Source organism: Panthera uncia (assembly GCF_023721935.1).
Source record: "Panthera uncia isolate 11264 chromosome B2 unlocalized genomic scaffold, Puncia_PCG_1.0 HiC_scaffold_24, whole genome shotgun sequence".
NCBI lineage: Eukaryota > Metazoa > Chordata > Mammalia > Carnivora > Felidae > Panthera > Panthera uncia.
The window spans coordinates 80,790,945-80,809,086 of NW_026057580.1; the positions used below are offsets into that span (position 1 = coordinate 80,790,945).

Sequence of the window (18,142 nt, forward strand, 5' to 3'; positions counted from 1 at the left end):
CTCCTGTCTTGCCCCCAGTTTTCCCACTTAGCACAGGCGGAACACTACTGTAGAGAGCATGCAAATGAGTTTGAACTCTCTTTGTGTCTGTGATCTCCAGCTATTCCAAATGGATACCCTAGGCTAAACTTCTTGAGCTGTGTTAAATTTTTAGCTCATTCTTTTGGGTCTCACTTTTATGGGGGCTCAAGCCTCTTCCTTGCGTGATCTTTGACAAGCAAGACAGTTTGTGAGCCCTATATCTCCCTGGAGGGGCTTGTCCTTCTTTGGTATTCAGGTTTTTTGGTCTCAATATGTTTACAGCTTTCTGATAGATTCAGGAATCAGGTTACCATTTTGAAGAATATCTGGCCTATTTTCATTGGGTGGGAGGGAACAGTTTTGTAGTTTTCTGTATCCAAAGTGGAAGTCCACATCCTCCACCTTATATTACTTTAGCATCTGCTTTTTACTTACAAATGTATTCTAAGCAATATTCCTTTATAATAATAAAGTAGGGAGTTCCACAATTTATTTCATCAATATTCTACTTTTAGATTTACTTTTCAAAGCCTCCTCCTAAAATTTTAGTTGGATGACAGTCCACAAATAGTAGCAGTGACAGCACCTCTCCAAAAAATTAAAAAAAAAAAAAGCTATATAATTACTGTGAACAACAACAACAAAAGGAAAAGCCCATTCCGTTAATAATAAGTTTCCTCCCAAATAAATTGATATGGTGTGATCTTTTAAAGAATCATGAAAGGTGAATATAAGATCTGGCTGTGGTCCCATGTCCTTGCCCTCTGCAGTAGATTTCTTGTCTGGAATGCACATTAAGTTTTCTGCTTCAAGGATGACCAGTGCTCAGGGCTCGCATTCATTCTCACTCCTAAATTATGTGATGCTTCCTTTCCTTGTTTGACATCTTCAAAGTGAAAAGTGTCATTGCCAGGGAAGCATGAAGATATAGTTAGTCCCAGAGGCTGTCTTTGAAAACCTACAGAAAGATCTGGTATTGTTGGAGCAAAAAGTAAATATAAGGACAAAAATATTAATATGCATTTCTATATAAATAATTTCACTTAATTGTTTAAAGATAACATTTTGTAAAATTTTATATTATGGGTGGGGTTGTCTGAGTCTATCATTTTGAATGCAGTACTGAGAAAGTAAATGATCTAAATATTAGGTTGACACTTTGAATAGAATCAAGAAATAGGAACTCTTGTAGATTTATTTGCTGAAACATTCTCTTAACCTTGTGTACCAAAATATATTTCATAATTCTAGTGGTGATTCAGCCAAAATAAATATGTCTTCAAGGAGAACTAGAGTCCTGAAATAAATATTCTTAATTCAAATCTTATATCAATATTGTTGTTTGGCATCCCAAAATTTTCTTTTAAGTGATTTTAAGAATTTAAGTGAGGGTAGAAGATATAAGAAAAGTTAGGTAAAAAACGAGCCAGTAAATAAGAGACCCTGTTCACAAATAACCAAGGTTTGAATCTTTCCTGTTTTACATAAGCTCTATCAAGTTTTGATTAATTGTATCCAGAGGATAAATAAAATTGAGGTATAAATAATTTGTCAATGAAAGCTCACTACCTCTTTATTTACTTTCATTTGCCTAAGGCAACCTATACCTCAGGAGAATGCTTATCAAACTGTAGCTGCAGCCTTTTTTTTTTTTATAGGAATTTTGCTATAAGAGTATAAATATTTAAACTTTTCCATAGCCATTCAGTTTGAGGGGAAATCCTATGCATCTGGGAGGGAGTAAGGAAAAGGAAGTGTACAGCTGTAGGCAAGGGATTCTGGCTCTGTTTCTTTTCAGTCTAAGTACTTCACAATGAAGCCTCCTTGTTTGAAGTGCCATGAGGTCATTATCATCAGATATTTATATTCAAGTAAAACCCTCAAAATGCAATCCTAAAACAAGTATACATGGTATTTCTCTGCTATTCCTTTAAACAGTGGTTTATTTACATCGCCAATCAATTTATGAGTATCTTTGTATGTATATAAATTTCAAATGTACATTTGCTTTTTCAAGAATTAAGAATTAAATTATAAGAACAGCACAGTAAATTGTGCCTCATCTTTTCTCAATGAAGCTTGTCCAATTATTTGAGTGCACTGTACTTTGAAGTTCATAATCATTACCTTCTTTTTTGTTCTAACTCTCAAAAGTGAGGACCTGATTACTGCCATACGACTTGTGCACATATTCCACTTTGCAATATGTGCTGCATATAAATGTGCGGTTTGTATAGTAGGGGGTAAAATGGGCAGCCTCCCTGCCATCTGCGTGCTAATTAACCAGTGTCGAACACAGTCTTGTCATAGGAAAAAGTCATCTTCATTTCTACAGGGTGCAAATTATGTTGCCAAGAAGATCACAAGGACAGGGTCAAAGTTGGCTGTCAGCAATGGTTCTTGGTTTAGTCTGTGCTTTGAAAAGTTATAGGGATTTTCAAATAAAACATAGACTAAACTGTACTTTCATATCTAATTTATACACCTACATAAGCATAATACAAAATAAAAAATAACCAGCCTTTTCATATACGAGTACATGTTTATAACTGGATCCTTTTCTTTTGGTATCTTATTTTTTACTAAGACTTTTATACCAAGGGGATGGATTAAAATGTTACATTAAATATACATGGAAACATAAAATAAATCTGTATTAATGGTTCTTTTGTTTTTCAACACCGAATCAAAGGCTGTATCCAATACAGTTTACCTTTAAAGAAACAAGGTGTTGTAATTTTAAAAACAGTGACCTATAGATTAACTCTTTGCTATGATAAAGAATAAAACTCTAACACTGTATGTAATTTATTTTTTTAACTTTTATTTATATTTGAGAGAGAGAGAGAGAGAGCAAGAGCATGAGCAGGAGAGGGGCACAGACAGAGAAGGAGACAAAGAATCTGAAGCAAGCTCCAGGCTCTGAGCTGTCAGCACAGAGACTGATGCAGGGCTCAAATCCACTAACCACGAGCTCATGACCAGAGCTGAAATTGGATGCCTAACTGACTGAGCCACCCAGGTGCCCCAAAACTTCAACACTTAAAACATATGTAAGTGTTGAAATTCAGATTAGCTCCAATTCTAATGAGTAAGAATCCTAGCAGAAGTACTTAAGGGAAATTAGCTACCCTATTGTTGTTAACTATAATTTAAAATTTTAGTTATGTTTGGGGTGCCTGGGTGGCCCAGTCAGTTGAGCGTCCCGGCCTTTGGCTCAGGTCATGATTTCATGGTTCGTAAGTTCGAGCCCCGCGTCGCGCTCTGTGCTGACAGCTCACGGCCTGGAGCCTGCTTCAGATTCCATGTCTTGCTCTGTCTCTGCCCCTCCCCACCTCGTGCTCTGTCTCTCTCTGTCTCAAAAATAAATAAAACATTAAAAAATAATAAAAAAATGTTATGTTTGACAGTGCATTGTTAGCAAACATGGATGTATGCACATCTGTAATGTGCGCCCTAGTCTGCCAATAGAACTGAATAATTGAAAATGAAATATCACAATATTTTGTACATTATGTCAAGATAATTACTCTCGTAATTAAAACTTAGGAAGAATTGGAAGGGTAACACTTTACTGCTGGGGGCATACATGGAGATAGGATATTATTTCTCACATCTTTTCAAGCATGGGCAACAAAGATGGGAAAATTAAACAACAAAAAAAAAATCATCAAATGGTAGCTACCTCATCAGCCTATGTTCTTAGGTGATTTTTTCCACCAAAATGTTCTCGATTTGGAACTAAAAGTATATTGCCTTATTCTTTATGGAAGTGAGAGAATTACTTTAAACAAAATAACATTTATTTTCTGCATAACAATTTTCCTTTAGTGCTTTTTTGGGAAACAAACTTACATTAACATTTGAGCTTTTAAAAGCATATTTTGTGTTTGGTTGTATTTTATCAACAAGTGTGGTTAGATGTAGTTTTCATACTACCCATAAAAAATATTCAAGGCTATTTTTACTTGTGGGCAAAGTGGCAGCAGTATAGCTAGAGAAACACTGAAATATGCTTCTCCATAAAAATGCATTTCTGAAAAATATGACCTTTTAACTTGTTGGGTCATTATTTTGACTTAAGGGGCTCTAGAATGTCCCTGAAAAAATAAGAATGTGTTATTTCCTAGTATTACACATTAATCCTGTAAGCCAATAGCACTCACCAATATCTTACTTCATTCTATAAGACCCACTTGAGATATCAGCTCCTCTGTGAAGTTTCCCTTCTTCCCAAGACCAGCTTTGTTACATTCTCTGTGTTCCCACAGCAACTGGCTTAGAGTTCTGAGAGGCAAGGTACCAGGTCCGATTCTCTTTTGTATGTGCTGAGCCTAAAAAAGAGACCAACACATTAAGTATTAACAATGTTGTTGAATGAGTAACAGAACACACATCCATTAACCTTTTAAACTGTCATTCTGACCTAGAGTAAATCCTTGAGGGAGTTACATTTAAGAGAAGCTTTGGGTGAAAGTTCTTTCCCTGAGGGGATAAATGTCCAGACTTGGAATTTGACAGGCCTCGATTGGGATCCCGATTCTATCATTTATTGGCTGTGGAAACGTTAAGTCATTTAACACCTCCGAATCTCAGTTTTATTAATCTAATGAATGGCACCAAAAATGGTCCCTTGCAGAATTCTTGGAGAGTTGGACACCTTTTTCCTAAAATGCCTGACCATGCCTTGTTGCACACGATAAGTGCTCAAAAAGTGATAGCTCTTCTTAATGAGGGAAAAATATTTCCAGACCTAGCAAGAATCATAAGAGCTTCGGGAAAAATTTATGAGGTAGTTACATATAGTGTTCTTGTGGGATTTATGTCAGTTTACATAGCTGAAGACATGGAAAGAAATAATCGTTGGTAGTGATTTTGGTATCTTCAAGAGGCATAAAGTGATAACATTGTGTGTAATCTCTAATTTAAAACAATATTATTGGCATGTGATATATTTGTTCAAGTTTTAGGTAAGCTCTTCATATAGCTTTTTCATGTGATGTATCATGTCTTTTTAAATGTAAAAACAATATGAAATTTTAGCTTCACTTGTCTGTTTAATACATTATGAGTTAGTAAAATTGTTCCCCTATAGAATATGAATACTTATATGGTCATTAGAATGGTACAGATTGCTAATCTGGTTTGCTGAGGGATCAAAGGTTTCTGGAGCATTGTAATTCTGACCCCTCCACCCATGGGATTTTCAGTTATATCTAGCGTCTGATTACAGAACAGAGAATAGCTGAAGAGAGGGAAATCGTGCATTATCATTGAGAAAGCCATGTTCAAACTCTTTTTATGCTATTTCATGGGAGTATCAAAGATGCCATTACAGGCCTCAAGGCACACCCTCCCGTAGGTGTGTCCTCTAGGGGCTCTCAGGTAAATATCAAAATATTAATTATGAAAACAGTCTTATTTTCTTATGTATTTTCTTCAGAGAATTTTAAAACAAACCCTGCCCCTTTCTTGACCATTGGATAGATCTAAATAACTCTGCACAAATAGAAAGGACATTAGGGTACAGGGGTGATGTACACTGGTTTAAAAGAATAGCTCAGCTCTGACGATACATCTGGAAATTTCCTATTACAAAGAATATCCCAGTTATACCTGCCAAACAGCAGTGGGACAAGCATTGTCTGAATAAGTCATAGTGAGAATTAGAGGAAATCTGGGCAAATCATAACCACTCACAATGTTATGCATTTTGTTTTAAGTAGAGAAACACCTGGGTGGCTCAGTCAGTTAAGCATCCCACTTTTGCTCAGGTCATGATCTCATGGTTCATGGGTTCAAGCCCTATGTTGGGCACTGTGCTGACAGCTCAGAGCCTGGGGTCTGCTTCAGATTCTGTGTCTCCCTCTCTTTCTGATCCCAGCTCACATTCTGTCTCTCTGTCTGTCTCTCTATAAAACATAAATAAAAACTTTTAAAAAAATAAAAGGTATTATGCCCAACATGGGACTTGAACTCATGACCCTGAGATGAAGACCTGAGCTGTGATCAGGTTGGATGCTTACCTGACAGAGCCACCCAGGCACCCCTACATTTTTTTGAAGAACCAGTTTAGTTAGCAGCTTTGAGCATCATGAAAGATGAAATATCCAAAAAGTAATAAATTGAACCCACTTTAAGATGGTAATAAAATAATTTAATAGATGTGCAAAACTGCTAAATGATTTTGAGGAAGGATTACCTCACCTCTGAGTGAATCATAAACTCATAAGCATTCACCCGGAGATCAATGCTACTGGGTGGTGAGCATACCATTGCAACATCTCCGATACAAAGATAAATCCAGTGCAAAACATGTATTTAACTTTTTGGCCTGGCATCTTTATCCCACTGTTCGTATTGCACCTGAACTATGCACTTCAACAGTCTTGTGCCTGATTAAGGAGAAATTGGTTGCTGACTCACACATTATCTATATTTGCCTCAAGACAAATGACAACATAACACTGAAATACGAGGTCCAAAGTAAGAGACATTCTGCATGTTGTAAAAGTTTTACGTAGTAAATCAATGAAATTTAGTAAGGAAAAAATCAGGGAAAAAGACAAAAGTAGCTGCATATTAAGACATATGTTGGAGGGGCGCCTGGGTGGCTCAGTCGGTTAAGCGTCCGACTTGGGCTCAGGTCATGATCTCACGGTTCCTTAGGTTGAGCCCCACGTCGGGCTCTGTGCTGACAGCTCAGAGCCTGGAGCCTGCTTCAGATTCTGTGTCTCCCTCTCTCTCTGCCCCTCCCTTGCTCATACTCTGTCGCTTTCTGTCTCTCAACAATAAATAAATGTTAAAAAAAAAAAAAAAGCTTAAAAGACATATTTGGAGTAATTATTTTGGTAGAAAAGGAATTAATTGAACACATAAACAATAGAAGTTGTATCTAGTCTTAGTTTTTCTATATTGATCATTTGCCCTCAACTCAAAGCAAATATATCATTTTATAGTGTAAGTTACTTATAATAGAATTTATAGCATCATTGATACCTTCCAAGGTTATCAGAGACCAAAGCATAGAATAGGTGGGGAAGGTGAGAAAAGGCAAACAAATTATCATTTATTCAGTGAACCCTGTGTGCCAGGAATTGTAAATATCAGCTTATTTAATCTATGCCATATGCCAATTACATGGATATTATTAGGAAACATGAAGGGAAAAAATAAATAACAAAACCAGAAAACAAGGTAAGTTGAATAAATATATCTGGTTATACATTATACTTTTCTATTAAAAGTCAAAGTTTTACATCTTATAGCTGTATGCATTTTACAAAGGTTTACAAACATCTTACAACTGTATGCTATTTACAAGACACATAAAATGACAAGCATGTGTTAAATTAGAATGCTGATATAGGGACACCTGGGTTGCTGAGTCTGTTGAGCATCCAACTCTTTCTTGACTTTGGCTCAGATCATGATCTCACGGTTCCAGGGATCAAGCCCTGTGTTGGGTGCCACTCTGGGTTTGGAGCCTGCTCAAGATTCTCTCTCTCTCTCTCTCTCTCTCTCTCTCTCTCTCTCTGTCCCCCTCTGCCCCTCCTCTCTGCTTCCATTCACATGTACTTTCTCTCTCAAAAAAAAAAAAAAAAAAAAAAACAGGCAAGCACAAACACAAAATGCAAGATGGACATATTAATATCAGATAACCTAGAATTCAAAAAGAGGAACATTAAATGTAACAAAAAGGATAGTTTTGTATTGCTGAAGAAACCATCTACATTGGGGAACCAGCTTTGTTTAAGTAATTATAAATAACTGCCTTGATTAACAAAAACTGCCTTTAATGTCTCATGCCTTTCTTCTTTTAAAGAACAGACTTAATGTTATGTATAGCATGCTTTAGTATACATGTAAAAGCATTCTACAAAGAGCACAAATGTTTGTGCTAGAATGAAATAAGTTACCACTCCCTAACTCTGATTTTCCTGGGGTAAATGGTCATAGACTAGAAACCCTCTGGACACACACACACACATACACATGTACAGGAACATACAGTTCTTTCCCAACTACGATAATGGACAATAGACAATATATTTCCAATTGTGTCTGAGCACCTGCAGCACTCCTCAGTGTCAAGTGTAGCCATTAGGGTGTAGCTTTCTAATGATTGCCCCTCATCCTTAAGCATAAGCCCATGCCCGAGCGGTTAACTGTATGCTGTGTTAGTAGTTTCTTTGTATATTTGTTTTTGTTTTTTATTTTTTTAAAATTTTTTTAACGTTTATTTATCTTTGAGACAGAGAGAGACAGAGCAAGAACAGGGGAGGGTCAGAGAGAGGGAGACACAGAATCTGAAACAGGCTCCAGGCTCTGAACTGTCAGCACAGAGCCCGACGCGGGGCTCGAACCCACGGACCGCTTGATCATGACCTGAGCCGAAGTCGGCCGCCCAACCGACTGAGCCACCCAGGCGCCCCTTGTTTTTTTATTTTTGATACATTCAACTTTGATGCCGCTATGGTAAACAACAGAATATATAAAATATTTAGACTATAAAACAAGCTTGAAAGTAGTTTCTCAGTTAGGAAACAGATGCTTTTATAAAACAGAAACTTTTCCAGATTGGAATACACTAAGTCTCCAGAGTGACAAATTAAGTGCCACACTTAAATTGTTCTTTAATACAAGCTCTTCCTATTGTTGTGTTGTAAGGCTTCCAGTAAACTTAGGGAAAAAAAAAAAAAAAAACTTAAACACTATTGAGTATTATTTTATTTTTAAAAAAATTTTTAATGTTTTTATTTATTTTTGAAGGAGAGAGAGAGAGAGCGTAAGTTGGGGAGGAGCAGAGAGAAAGGGAGATACAGAATCCAAAGCAGGCTCCAGGCTCTGAGCTGTCAGCGCAGAGCTCGACACGGGGCTTGAACTCACAAACCGTGAGATCATGACCTGAGCCAAAATCAGACACTTAACTGACTGAGCCACCCAGGAGCCCCACTGTGTTTTATTTTTAATTTTATTATTAGTAGGCCCTTTTTCCTTGAAGTTGAATCATTATTCACAGTATCAAAAAATATTATTTACATAGATTTATATCCCTTTTTCTCTTCAGTCATAGTGCTACTTGTCACAACTCATATTTTTAAATTTCCGTGCCTTTTTTCTTTAGTTCTTTTTCTAACATGCTATTTTTAACATGATCGTAAAGAAGCTAAGTTTAAATGATGGTAAATAGAAATGATCCACAGAAAGTAAATTATCCCAGTGACTAACAATCCATTAGCCAGTTGGCTTCTGGCCTCAAAAGTAGTAGATTAAATCTCTATGTGATATGTGATCATATTTTCTTTAGGTACAAAACAGGAGATTAACATCTAACATCTCTCTCCATTAAGAAAATTGTGTGAAGTTGGGATTTTTGCTAAATGGATTAGTCCAATATATGTGGTCAGTGAGCCCATTTCCAATTAAGTGAAAGACATAGGATTACACATGTAACCCAGCTCATACCAGTGTCCCCAAAATGTTCTCTGAAAAAATATATTACCAAATATCACTTTAAAATAAAGAACTTTATTGTAAATCTATTAAAGATTATCTATTAAGGAGTTTTTCAAATCTCTTCTCAATTTTAAGGATACTCAAACTTTGTTTAAGGATTCTAAATTTTGTTCCTTGGAAACTGGTAACTATTTGGGGAATAGATAATGTGTTTCTAAACAATTTCATTCAATTACCCTAGATGCAGTTAGTTATATTCTTCTCTGTGTTGCCACAGAATTTTTATACTTTTATTAGAGCATTTAATACTCTAGTTTCTCTACAGATCGTATAAATCTTTCACCTTTTACTAGAGCATTCATTTCATTGTTCCATTATTTTCTTCTTTTTATGTTTATTTATTTTGAGAGAGAGTGTGCATGCGTGAGCAGGGGAGGGACAGAGAGAGAGAGAGAAAGAGAGAGAATCCCAAGCAGGCTCTGCACTCTCAGTGCATACCACAATGCGGGGCTTGAACACACAAACCATGAGGTCATGACCAGAGCTAAAATCAAGAGTCAGATGCTTAACTGACTGAGCCACTCAGGTGCCTCTTCATTTATCATTTTAAGAGGATTTCGTGGGCAGGGACTCCATTTTATTTAAATTTTCTTTTTCCTGCCTTGTACAGTACTTGGCCCATAACTGAATGCAACAAATATTTTAAGAATGAATGAGTAAATGAATTTAAAAACACTGATTTTTCCTAACTGCATAACTTACCATGTTTATCTCTTTGAAAAACAGTGGTGAAGGACTACTTATCTTACACTAAATAAAAGACACCCTATATTGTTTTGATTTCAGTAAAGTCAAGAAATATTTGTTATCAGGACAATAGAATAAGAACACAATACAGAATATAGTACAATTTGCTTGTTCATTGCGCAATTTCAAATGTAAACAATGAAATATTAAACATAACAATTGTGTTATATACATTAGAATTCCATCTGTTGTTTTCTAAAGGGTGACTCACTCAATGAGCATTAGACTTGCCTTGGATACTTGCTTTGGGTAGTTTACTTAATTTACAGTTAAAATACCAGAAAATTCTTTGTAAAGTTTTTGTCTTGATGGCTGGCTCTTCCTCTGAACCGTGAAGGATACACCATAGAAAATAGGAGCTCAAACTGTAGACTATTATAGACTTAATTCAAATTCTTACTAGACTGCTTTCTGTGTGATCTTGGGTAGCTTAGTTGGCATCTCGGGCTCCATTTCTTGGTCTGTAAAATTTGAATATTAATAATACACACCCCATAGTTGTATGGGTTCAAGTTTTCATGTAGTCCCTGGGCTATATTAAGCATCTAATATAACTCAGCTAGTAGTATCAGATTTGTTGTTAATGAATTAAGCTGTATTAACAAATACCCCAAGTCTTCAATAGACATTTAGATTATCCATATGATGCCCAATGATATGATAAGATCTGAACAATAAAATACAAGTCCCTATTTAGTAAGATACAAAATGAATTACCCATAAGTTAGTCTTCTTTTCATATATTGATATGCTTACTTGTGATTTTTTAGTATTTATAGAAACTTCATAATGACTTAATGGTGTGTGTGTACATTACATACAGATAAAAGGTTTATATCATTCCATTTAATAGACAATTAAATTGCAACAATCGAAGATATATTATACTCTATTTTGTATTTTTATCCTGTATTAAATTTAGTTAAAATATATATTAATTTTGTATTTTTTGTGATTTTCTAAAGCATTATATTTGAATGGAATATTATTTTCCTGCCTGAATAGGGAAAATAATTTAGAATATTATAGAATCATTGTGGTACCTGGAACAATTGAAATATGAGAGACTCATAAATTAATTTCCTTGAGTATGCTCCATCCATCCCCCCAAAAAAATTTACCAATGAAATGACCATATGTTTTTTTCAGGATATAATAACCTCCCTTTGGGGAAATACATTTAAAAACAGCTTTGGGTCACCTGGGTGGCTCAGTTGGGTTGAGTGTCTGACTCTCAATTTTGGCTTAGGTCGTGACCCCAGTGGTGTGGGATGGAGCCCCTATGGCTACAGAACTGAATGTTACAGAAATGAAATACATTTAATCTTCCAAGTCATTAAAATATCTTGTGACAAATTGATATTTTCTTGACCCAATGTAATTCTGTTCTGGAATAATAGAAATTATTATTTTTAAATATTATTATTAAATATTTGCCAGACACTATTACATAGCAGGTTTTACCTTGGGTAAGATAAGGATTTGTTTTAGATTAATTAATTCTTTTAAATTTTTGGTGGCATGTTCTTCCTAGATCTTGGAAATGTCTGGGAGTGCTTTGCCCCCATCACACATTGACTGAGGGCTTCTTTGAGGTTTTAGGGTACACTAGCCTATTGCCATTCACCAACAAATTGTTTAAACTTTTAATTTACATAAAAATTCAGACATGGAATAAGTGAAAAGAGGAGAAAGCTATTAATATTTGAAACTATTATTGATCTTTGGATTTTTCTACAGTGGCAAAATATGTTAATGGAAGATATAAATAGTTAAATAATACCAAGAGTACAGATGTTTCACCATTTCCAAATATCACTTTGATATATTCACTTTTCTTTGCATGATTGGTACTTTTCAAATACAGTTTTTAATCATCCTTAAAACTTCTTGGCATGGTGGACTTTCTTCTATTATGGCATATTTAATGTTACTTTAAGCTGGTTTTGTGGAACATCAGTTAATTCAATGAGAACAGATTATGACCATGTGTTTTTAATAAGATATGGAAAATACACATGGGAATACATTGCTTTTAAAAAGTAAATATGGAATCAAATAACTGTTTAGACCTAGTACAGTTTTCTGGTGACATTTGCAGTAACTTGTCTAAGCCATTCATTGTAACCACTTTCTTATTATCTGTGGTTTTATCTTATGCATATTTTAAAAATTAATTTCCCTAACTATTTTTGTTTAAAAGTAATGTGTGATTGGGGCACATGAGTGGCTCAGTTGGTTAAGTGTCCCACTCTTGATTTCGGTTCAGGTCACGATCTCACAGTTTGTGAGTTTGAGCCCCACATCAGGCTCTGCGCTGACAGGTTGGAGCCTGCTTGAAAATCTCTATCTGTCAGTCTGTCTGTTCTGTGTCTCTCTGCTCCTCTCCTGCTCGGGCTCTCTCTCTTTCTCTCTCTCTCTCTCTCTCTCAAAATAAATAAATAAACATTAAAAAAATAATGTATGATTCTATCTGAAATTATTTTTAAATTTTCAACCTAAACCTTCAAATAAAAGGGAAAAAATGGATGCTCTTAAAATATAGTAATGGTGTAGGCTTCATAAACAGTCATTATAAACAATATTTGGGATCATTTAGTCAGTCTTGAATCATATCTCCATAATATTAGTTAATAGAGCATTGGAGAGTTTTGCTTTATGGTGTTCTCACCTGGCGGGGGGGGGGGGGGGGGTTCGTCCTCTGGCAGCTTTGGAGAGAACACTGTCACAGGGAGGCCCTGTGCAGATCTATTCGATATCAGTGAAACATGACCAGTATCTGTAACAAACAATTGGTATACGTTCATAGTCATTGTTTACATCTCTACAGCTCTGACAGAAAATCTTGGTATGTTATTAAAGTTCAGAATTCAAATAGATAGATAGATAGATAGATAGATAGATAGATGTATATAGACATTTCTTAAAAGGTTCTACTGTGATTGTTGATTCAAATTTTAACAGTTTTTCTGCCAAACTCATGTAATAAGAGGCTTTGGACCGTGAATTATAATTGTCTTTGCTACGTTTAAAGTTACATTTACTTTTCTGGTTAATTATTTTATAGAATATTTATTTAGTTGTTAGACTCAGAATAATGAAACTTAGGCCTTAGCTTTTATTTAGAGTAGTGAAGACTTCAAGAATGGCATTTGTGAATCATTAAAGAAGAGAAAGAGCAAAAACCAGTTTATTAATAGCTCTCCTCTAGGCACATTCATGAAGGAAATTAAACTACTCAAAATTTAATTCACTAGATAACCTTGCATATTTCCATGCCTTTATTCAGCCTCCTTCAAGCAATAATGCCTTCTGCCTGTGGGCCTTGTCTCTCGATATCCAAATTCCTACCCATCTTTTCAAATTCAGATCTTACATCATATCATCCTTAATGAGATGTTTAATGATCTTCCAGCTGTTAATAATCACCTTCTCTGAGTTTCTCATGACACAGTATCTGTATGTCTTATGGCATGTATCACTTTTTACTTTTCATTATGGCAATTTACATACCTCCATCCTTTCTCTCTTTTGGATTTCTTGAGGGCAGATTCTGTGTTTTATAAATTTACTTTGGATACTCAATAAATATCTGTCAAGTAACTGAATAAATGAAAGAATGAGCTATACTAAATTGGTTACAGTATTCTTAGTTAAATATAGCTGTGTACATTTTTATTTTTGTCCTCTCTAACAAAACTCCATTAAAATTAAAGACATGAGAGGGGTGACTGGGTGGCTTGTCGGTTAAGCGTCCGACTTTGGCTCAAGTCATGATCTCATGGTTCGTGAGTTTGAGCCCCATGTAGGGTTCTCTGCTGTGAGCACAAAGCCCACTTCAGATCCCCTGTCCCTCTCTCTCTGCCCCTCCTCTGCTGGTTCTCTCTCTGTCTCTGTCTCAAAAATAAATAAATAAACTTAAAAAAGATTAAAGACATAATATCCCAACAGTGACACCACACCCACCATAACAAAGAGAATAGATAAGAAAGGAAAGCAGAGTAGAGAGATAAAAACATTTTTGGACATGGAGTTTATAGATATTATAACATACTGACAGAGGGAGAAAGTGTCAGTGTAAGTGCCTATGTTTCTGTTAAACATTGAACAATGCATGTGTATGTATGCTTAGGTCTCTTTATCTGTATAGTTTACAAATAATATATAATGATTAGTAATAACTAATAAATAATAAAATATATAATGCCATTTTTATAAAATCCACTTAGAAATTTTATTTTTACAGAACATTTTTGTTGATTTTTGCAAAATATAATATTTATAGCAAATCTATGGTGCAGATGATGCATTGACCTGTTTTCAACATGAATGAGGTAGACATTTATGTTTACATGAATAAGAAGAAAGTTAATCAGTGAATACATACGTTGAAACTTAACCATTTCAGTATGATTTGATCAACTTCTTTGTTAGAATAGCCAGAAGAATGTTTCCTCAATTTTTTTGACAATATAATGCTATAGAGACACCAACATTTTAAGCTTAATCTGCATTATTAAAATTTTCTCCATCACATTGTTAAGTCTACACAATTGACAAAACAATACATTAAACCTTGATTTGTACCATTTGCCAATTTCCATGTTATAAATGCTCCTACCATGGCCAATTTCGAGCTATTGATGAGATGTCACTGTGAATTTGGGAAGAGATGTGAAGTAACTCACTATTATATATTATCCTCTACCAACAGATACATAGATATAAATAATAGTAGTAAGATAATTAAGAAGTGATGAGTTTGCAACATTTTGAATATACATATTTCTATTTTTAATATAATATATTTAACAATAATAGTAATAATTACTATTTAATAGTAATAATAGTAATAATTGTTCATTTAGCACTGAATGTGCAGAATTCCTGAAAACTTAACAATTGGATCTCACAAAGGATCAAAACTTGAATACATTTTGATCCCACAGAAAATGGGCCTGAGAGTAGGAAAGTGACAGGTAAGTGGTTTGAAAGTCTTTGCAAAGTTCCTTCCCCCACCCCCTATCCACCAGCCTACAGCAGTCAGGCAATTATCCATCCCCATCCCCTTCCTGCAAGAGCAAGCCTTTTCCAATCTGCAGAGGCTCTAAATAAATCTCTGGAGCTTCACTCTTTTTCTTATTCTTTTTTTTTTTTTTTTTTTGGTAGAGATATTGCACATGGGAGGGGCAGAGAGAGGGGGGGCAAAGAGAGAGAAACTCAAGCAGTCTCCATGCTCAGCCAGATGCCAAGGCAGGGCTCCATCTCATGATATTTGATGGTGAGATCTTGACCTGAGCTGAAATCAAAAGTCCAAGGCTCAACCAACTGAGCCACCTAGGCATCCTGGAGCTTCACTCTTAAATATAGTGAGTCAACCAAAAGTGGGCAGGAAAAAAAAAAAAAAAGCCTTCCATACATGAGACAGAAACAAAAATACAAATCAAACAAACTCTCGGGTCAGAGAAAGAAGACTTTGGAAATAAATGTAGGAAATTTTTGCATGACACAAGAAAGAGAGGCTATTGAAAAAATAATCATAGAACAGAAAACATTTTAATAACGAAGGAAACAGGAAAAACATTTTGGAATTCAATTATTATGGCCATTTATTATTTGAATATCAGCAGAACATTTAAAAACTAAACCTCAACAAATCTCTCAAAAAAAATAACCAAATCAGTTGGCAAGTAGGAGATAAAACATTTTAAGAATTAGATCAAGGAGATCCAACATATACTTTATAGAAATTTTATGTAACAAATGCCAGAACAAGAGAAAGTGATTCTCCCACAAATAATACACAAAGAAGTTCCAGATTTGAAGAATAAGAGTCTCCAATATGAAGAGCCTCATTTCCATGGGCTGCATATTACAACATTTAAAAGGTTTTACACATGCATATCATTTTGCAACTTCAGAGCCATTGAATCTTAAAAATGTCCATAGGGAAAAAAAAAACAAAGACAAAAACAAAGACAGGTGTGATCAGAAATAAGAGTAGCAAGGGTCTCTGGGTGGCTCAGTAGGTTAAGCAACTGACTCTCTGTTTCAGCTCAGGTCATGACATCACACTTGTGAGATCGAGCCCCACATCAGGCTCTGCAGTAAATATGGAGACTGCTTGGGATTCTCTCTCTCCTCTCTTCGCCCCTGTCCCCTGCTCATGCTCTCTCTCTCTCAAAATAAATAAATAAACATTAAAAAAAAGAAATAAGAATAACATTAGATTTTCCACTAAATGCTAGAAGTTAATGAAAGAATAAAAACAGTTTTATAATTAAATTGAAACTTGAAGCATAACTACACTATTAAAACAACTTTAGATTTTAAAGTAACAAGTAACACAAATTATTTTTTTAATTTAAATCCATGGTAAAAAGAGAAATCAGTCTTTTTATTTATTTACTTATTTTTGGTGATATATAGAGATAAAGTGAACTAAAAACCATCTAGAAGAAGGAACATGATTTCATTTTCTTTTACTGAAGATTAAACACTGATAAAAATACACATTTTTGGATTTTTAAAAATTTTTTAATATTTATTTTACTTTTGAGAGAGAGAGAAACAGAGCGTGAGGGGGGAAGGAACAGAGAGAGAGGAGACACAGAATCCAAAGCAGACTCCAGTCTCTGAGCTGTCAGCACAGAGCCCAACGTGGGGATCAAACTCACAAACTGCAAGATTATGACCTGAGCCAAAGTCGGACGCTTAACTGACTGAGCCACCCAGGTGCCCCACATTTTTGGATTTCTTGATTTGTCTTTTTCCCCAAAAGTATTTTAGATATATGCTAGTGTGAAAGGATGACTAGTTAGATCACTTTCTCATTTTAGAATTCCAGTTTATATTCTCAACTGCATGAATAAACGATTATACTGGATTTGGTCTCCTATTATGCCATGTATTAGAGGCAGTGTTGCCTCTTAGCAACGTTCTGCTGGCAGATAGTGTGCAAAGCTCAAATTTACACTTAAATATTCTTGCTATTAGTTTCTAAGATATACATAAAACTAAATCAATTGAGCTTCACATAATACTATAAACACTATTTCTGTGGAATAAGAATAGTGAAATAGCTTGGATGAAACTTCTGAAAGCTGCATTTCCAGAGGAACAAAAGGGAAAGAGAGACTTCTGGTAAAAGATAATTGGTAAAATGATATATATATATATATATATATATATATATATATATATATATATATTAAAAAAAAGGAAAAGCATTATGACTTGCAGAATGTTCTAAAAATACCTCATTCAATAAGTACATCTTGTTAGTTGACATGCAATTATGTTAATGTATTAAGAGTTGAAGAGTAATTTAAATATAATTAAGGCTTAAAAGATAAATAACATAGAACATGGAACTTGTTTTACTCTTTGTGGAGTATTATTTTTTATGAAAATGAAAAATTACAATAAAAGTAACCTGTAAATGAAGATTTGTTGTATTTTCAATTTAGTTTGAGTTTATACTTGTAGGCAGATAAAGATGAAGCAAATGAGTTTCATTAAGTGTATTTTCTAATAAGTGATATTTTTAATATCTTGTTTTACAAAAAAGAATGAAAACATTTCGTTATTTTTAATAGAACACCTTTTCCATGCACATTTATTTTCATGAAATGCGTAGAGCTGTATCTGTGGAAAAACAAAATAACTGATTAAATAGGGAAAAATTTACCAACCGCTGATTGCTAAATGATAATATAAAAGAAATCACGTTGGTTGATAATTGCAGTGAGTTTATTGATCATTTTTAGGGAGTTTACTTTTTTGACATAATCTATAATTATTTTTAATATGTCATAGATTGAATTAATAAAATCTGTCAAAAATCATGTAATCT

The 18,142-nt window shown here is 34.6% G+C and overlaps 1 protein-coding gene and 1 long non-coding RNA gene across 4 annotated transcripts in view; one reads left to right on the forward strand and one right to left on the reverse strand.

The window, feature by feature from the left end:
- LOC125937976 (uncharacterized) overlaps positions 1 to 4,271 on the reverse strand; it is a 36,525-nt gene extending 32,254 nt beyond the window's left edge. Inside the window, exon 1 of the long non-coding RNA XR_007462571.1 lies at positions 4,188 to 4,271. This is a non-coding gene — a long non-coding RNA (uncharacterized LOC125937976). The remainder of the gene's footprint in view (positions 1 to 4,187) is intronic.
- NKAIN2 (sodium/potassium transporting ATPase interacting 2) overlaps positions 1 to 18,142 on the forward strand; it is a 981,572-nt gene that overhangs the window by 388,149 nt on the left and 575,281 nt on the right. The gene's annotated exons all lie outside the window — the stretch shown is intronic.